This window comes from Coregonus clupeaformis, chromosome 7, assembly GCF_020615455.1.
Source record: "Coregonus clupeaformis isolate EN_2021a chromosome 7, ASM2061545v1, whole genome shotgun sequence".
NCBI classification, from domain to species: Eukaryota; Metazoa; Chordata; class Actinopteri; order Salmoniformes; family Salmonidae; genus Coregonus; species Coregonus clupeaformis.
The window spans coordinates 22,070,125-22,076,124 of NC_059198.1; positions in this window are offsets into that span (position 1 = coordinate 22,070,125).

Genomic DNA, 6,000 nt, shown 5'->3' on the forward strand with positions numbered 1-6,000 from the left:
GGATAGGAGAGAGATGGAGGATAGGAGAAAGGAGAGATGGAGGATAGGGAGAGAGATGGGGATAGGGAGAGATGGAGGATAGGGAGATGGAGGATAGGGAGAGAGATGGGGGATAGGGAGAGATGGGGATAGGGAGAGATGGAGGATAGGGAGAGAGAGATGAGAGATAGGGAGAGAGATGGAGGATAGGAGAGATGGAGGATAGAGAGAGATGGAGGATAGGGAGAGATGGGGATAGGAGAGAGATGGAGGATAGGGAGAGATGGAGGATAGGGAGATGGAGATAGGGAGAGAGATGGGGATAGGGAGAGAGATGGGGATAGGGAGAGATGGAGGATAGGGAGAGATGGAGGATAGAGATGGAGGATAGGAGATGGAGGATAGAGAGAGATGGAGGATAGGGAGAGAGATGGAGGATAGAGAGAGATGGAGGATAGGAAGAGATGGAGAGATAGGAGAGAGATGGAGGATAGGGAGAGATGGAAAGGATAGGGAGAGATGGGGGATAGGGAGAGAGATGGAGGATAGGGAGAGAGATGGGGATAGGGAGAGAGATGGAGGATAGGGAGAGATGGAGGATAGGGAGAGATGGAGGATAGGGAGAGAGATGGAGGATAGAGAGAGATGGAGGATAGGGAGAGATGGAGGATAGGGAGAGAGATGGGGATAGGGAGAGAGATGGAGGATAGGGAGAGAGATGGAGGATAGGGAGAGATGGAGGATAGGAGAGAGATGGGGATAGGGAGAGAGATGGAGGATAGGAGAGATGGAGGATAGGGAGAGAGATGGAGGATAGGGAGAGAGATGGGGATAGGAGAGAGGATAGGAGAGATGAGATAGGAGAGAGATGGAGGATAGGAGAGAGATGGAGGATAGGGAGAGAGATGGAGGATAGGGAGAGAGATGGAGGATAGGAGAGAGATGGGGATAGGAGAGAGATGGAGGATAGGGAGAGATGGAGGATAGGGAGAGATGGAGGATAGGGAGAGAGATGGGGGATAGGGAGAGAGATGGAGGATAGGGAGAGATGGAGGATAGAGAGAGAGATGGGGATAGGGAGAGAGATGGGGGATAGGGAGAGAGATGGGATAGGAGAGAGATGGGGATAGGGAGAGAGATGGGGATAGGGAGAGAGATGGAGGATAGAGAGAGGAGGATAGGAGAGAGATGGGATAGGGAGAGAGATGGAGGATAGGAGAGATGGAGGATAGAGAGAGATGGGGATAGGGAGAGATGGGATGATAGGGAGAGATGGAGGATAGGGAGAGAGATAGAGGATAGGGAGAGAGATGGAGGATAGAGAGAGATGGGATAGGGAGAGAGATGGAGGATAGGGAGAGAGATGAGATAGAGAGAGATGGAGGATAGAGAGATGGAGGATAGGAGAGAGATGGGATAGGGAGAGAGATGGAGGATAGGAGAGATGGAGAGAGAGAGATGAGGGAGGAGAGAGATGGGATAGGGAGAAGATGGAGAGAGATGGAGGATAGGAGAGTGGAGATAGGAGAGAGATGGGGATAGGAGAGAGATGGGGATAGGAGAGAGATGGGGATAGGAGAGAGATGGGATAGGAGAGATGGAGGATAGGAGAGAGATGGAGGATAGAGAGAGAGATGGAGGATAGGAGAGATGGAGATAGGAGAGATGGAGGATAGGGAGATGGAGGATAGGGAGAGAGATGGAGGATAGAGAGAGAGATGGGGATAGGGAGAGATGGAGGATAGGGAGAGAGATGGAGGATAGGAGAGAGATGGAGGATAGGGGAGAGATGGAGGATAGGGAGAGATGGAGGATAGAGAGAGATGGAGGATAGGAGAGATAGGGAGAGAGATGGAGGATAGGGAGAGATGGAGGATAGGAGAGAGATGGAGGATAGAGAGAGAGATGGGGATGGGAGAGAGATGGAGGATAGGGAGAGAGATGGAGGATAGGAGAGATGGAGGATAGGAGAGAGATGGAGATAGAGAGAGAGATGGGACATAGGAGAGAGATGGAGAGAGAGAGAGATGGGATAGGGAGAGAGATGAGATAGGGAGAGAGATGGAGGATAGGGAGAGAGATGAGAGAGAGAGATGGGGATAGGAGAGAGATGGGGATAGGGAGAGATGAGGGATAGAGAGAGATGAGATAGGAGAGATGGAGGATAGGAGAGAGATGGGGATAGGGAGAGAGATGGAGGATAGGAGAGATGGAGGATAGGGAGAGAGATGGAGAGGGAGAGAGGAGATGGAGGATAGGAGAGAGAGATGGAGGATAGGAGAGAGAGATGGGAGATAGGGAGAGAGATGGAGGATAGGAGAGAAGAGAGAGATAGTAGAGAGAGAGGGATAGGGAGAGAGATGGAGGATAGGAGAGATGGAGGATAGGAGAGAGATGGGGATAGAGAGAGATGGGAGATAGGGAGAGATGGAGGATAGGGAGAGAGATGGGGATAGGGAGAGAGATGGGGATAGGGGAGAGAGATGGAGGATAGGGAGATGGAGGATAGGAGAGAGATGGGGATAGGGAGAGATGGAGGATAGGAGAGATGGAGGATAGGGAGAGAGAGATAGGGAGAGAGATGGAGGATAGAGAGAGATGGAGGATAGGAGAGATGGGAGATAGAAGATGGAGGATAGGAGAGAGATGGGATAGGGAGAGATGGAGGATAGGAGAGAGATGGAGGATAGGGAGAGAGTGGGGATAGAGAGAGATGGAGGATAGGGAGAGATGGAGGATAGGGAGAGATGGAGGATAGAGAGATGGAGGATAGGAGAGAACATGAGATAGGAGAGAGATGGAGGATAGAGAGAGATGAGATAGAGAGAGATGGGATAGGAGAGATGGAGGGATAGGAGAGATGGAGGATAGGGAGAGAGATAAGGATAGGAAGAGATGGAGGATAGAGAGAGATGGAGGATAGGGAGAGAGAGAGAGATAGGGAGAGATGGAGATAGGGAGAGAGATGGAGGATAGGAGAGAGATGGGGATAGGAGAGATGAGGATAGGGAGAGAGATGGAGATAGGGAGAGAGATGGAGGATAGGAGAGATGGAGGATAGAGAGAGATGAGGATAGGGGGAGAGATGGAGGATAGGGAGAGATGGAGGATAGGAGAGATGGAGGATAGGTGGATAGGGAGAGAGATGGAGGATAGGAGAGAGATGGAGGGATAGGGAGAGAGATGGAGGATAGGGAGAAGATGGGGATAGGAGAGAGATGGAGGATAGGAGAGATGGAGGATAGGAGAGAGATGGGGATAGAGAGAGAGATGGAGGATAGAGAGATGGGGATAGGAGAGAGATGGAGGATAGGAGTGAGATAGGGAGAGAGATGGATAGGAGAGAGATGGGGATAGGGAGAGAGATGGAGGATAGGGAGAGAGTGAAGGATAGGAGAGAGATGGAGGATAGGGAGAGAGATGAGGATAGAGAGAGATGGAGGATAGGAGGGAGAGATGGAGGATAGAGAGAGAGAGATGATAGGAGAGATGGAGGATAGAGAGAGATGGGAGGATAGGGAGAGAGATGGAGGATAGAGAGAGAGATGAGATAGGAGAGAGATGGGGATAGGGAGAGAGATGGGATAGGAGAGAGATTGGAGATAGAGGGAGAGATGGAGATAGGGAGAGATGGGGATAGGGAGAGATGGAGGATAGGAGAGATGGGGGATAGGGAGAGAGATGGGGAGATAGGGAGAGAGATGGAGGATAGGGAGAGATGGAGGATAGGAGAGAGATGGGGATAGAGAGAGAGGAGGATAGGAGAGAGTGGAGGATAGGAGAGAGATGGGGATAGGAGAGAGATGGGATAGAGAGAGATGGAGGATAGGAGAGATGGAGGATAGAGAGAGAGATGGGGATAGAGAGAGAGATGGAGATAGAGAGATGGAGGATAGGGAGAGAGATGGAGGATAGAGAGAGATGGGGATAGGAGAGAGATGGAGGATAGGGAGAGAGATGAAGGATAGTAGGAGATGGAGGATAGAGATAGAGAGAGATGAGAGGGAGAGATGGAGGATAGGGAGAGAGGGATGAAGGAGAGAGAGAGATGGAGGATAGGGAGAGATGGAGAAGGATAGGAGAGAGATGGTTGAGAGGGAAGTTAGAGGAGGATAGGAGAGATGGAGGATAAGGAGAAGATGGAGGAGTAGAGAGAGAGATGGGGATAGGGAGAGAGATGGAGGATAGAGAGAGAGATGGGGGACAGGGAGAGAGATGGAGGATAGGGAGAGATGGGGGATAGGAGATAGAGGAGGAATAGAGAGAGAGAGATGAGAGAGAGATGGAGGATAGAGAGATGGAGAGATAGGGAGAGAGATGGAGGATAGAGGAGAGAGATAGGGAGAGATGGAGGATAGGAGAGAGATGGGGATAGGGAGAGAGATGGGGATAGGAGAGAGATGGGGATAGGGAGAGAGATGAGAGATAGGGAGATGAGGATAGGGGAGAGAGATGGAGGATAGAGAGAGAGATGGGATAGGAGAGAGGATGGAGGATAGAGAGATGGAGGATAGGGAGAGAGATGAAGAAGAGGAGAGAGGGGAGAGAGGATATAGGGAGAGATGGAGGATAGGAGAGAGATGGGGATAGGGAGAGATGGGATAGAGAGATGAGAGATGAGGATAGAGAGAGAGATGGGGATAGGGAGAGAGATGAGAGAAGGAGATGGAGGATAGGAGAGATGAGAGATAGGAGAGAGATGGAGGATAGAGTAGATGAGATTGGGATAGGGAGAGAGATGGAGGATAGAGATAGAGATGGGGATAGAGAGAGATGGAGGATAGGGAGAGAGATGGGGGATAGGAGAGATGGAGGATAGAGAGAGAGATGGGAGATAGGAGAGAGATGGAGGATAGGAGAGAGAGATTAAGGGAGAGAGATGGAGGATAGAGAGAGAGATGGGGGATAGGAGAGAGATGGAGGATAGGGAGAGAGATGGAGGATAGGAGAGAGATGGAGATAGAGAGAGATGGGGGATAGGAGAGAGAATGGAGGATAGGAGAGAGATGGGATAGGAGAGAGATGGAGGATAGAGAGAGAGAGATGGGATAGGAGAGATGTGAGGGGGATAGGGAGAGATGGAGGATAGGGAGAGAGATGGGGATAGGGAGAGAGATGGAGGATAGGGAGAGATGGAGGATAGAGAGAGAGATGGGGATAGGAGAGAGATTGGGATAGGGAGTGAGATGGAGGATAGGAGAGATGGAGGATAGGGAGAGAGATGGAGGATAGAGGAGAGATGGGATAAGAGAGAGGAGATGAGAGAGAGAGATGGGGATAGGAGAGAGAGATAGGGAGAGAAGGAGGATGGAGAGAGATGGAGGATAGAGAGAGAGAGGGATAGGGAGAGATGGGATAGGGAGAGATGGAGGAAGGAGAGATGGAGGATAGGGAGAGAGATGGGGATAGGAAGAGAGATGGAGGATAGGAGAGAGATGCAGGATAGGAGAGAGATGGGGATAGGGAGAGATGGAGGATAAGGGAGAGAGGGGATAGGGAGAGAGATGGAGGATAGGGAGAGAGATAGAGAGATAGGGAGAGAGAGATGGGGATAGGAGAGATGGAGGATAGAGAGAGATGGAGGATAGGGAGAGAGATGGAGGATAGGGAAGAGATGGAGATAGGGAGAGACATGGGATAGGAGAGAGATGGAGGATAGGGGAGAGAGATGGAGGATAGGGAGAGATGGGGATAGGGGAGAGAGATGGAGGATAGGGAGAGATGGAGGATAGGGAGAGATAAGGATAGGGAGAGATGGAGATAGGAGAGAGATGGAGGATAGGAGAGAGATGGAGGATAGGAGAGATGGGAGGATAGGGAGAGAGATGGAGGATAGGAGAGAGATGGGGATAGGGGGAGAGATGGAGGATAGGGAGAGAGATGGAGGATAGGGAGAGAGATGGGAGGATAGGAGAGATGGAGGATAGGAGAGAGTGGAGGATAGGAGAGATGGAGGATAGGGAGAGATGGAGGATAGGGAGAGATGGGAGGATAGAGAGAGAGATGGGGATAGGGAGAGAG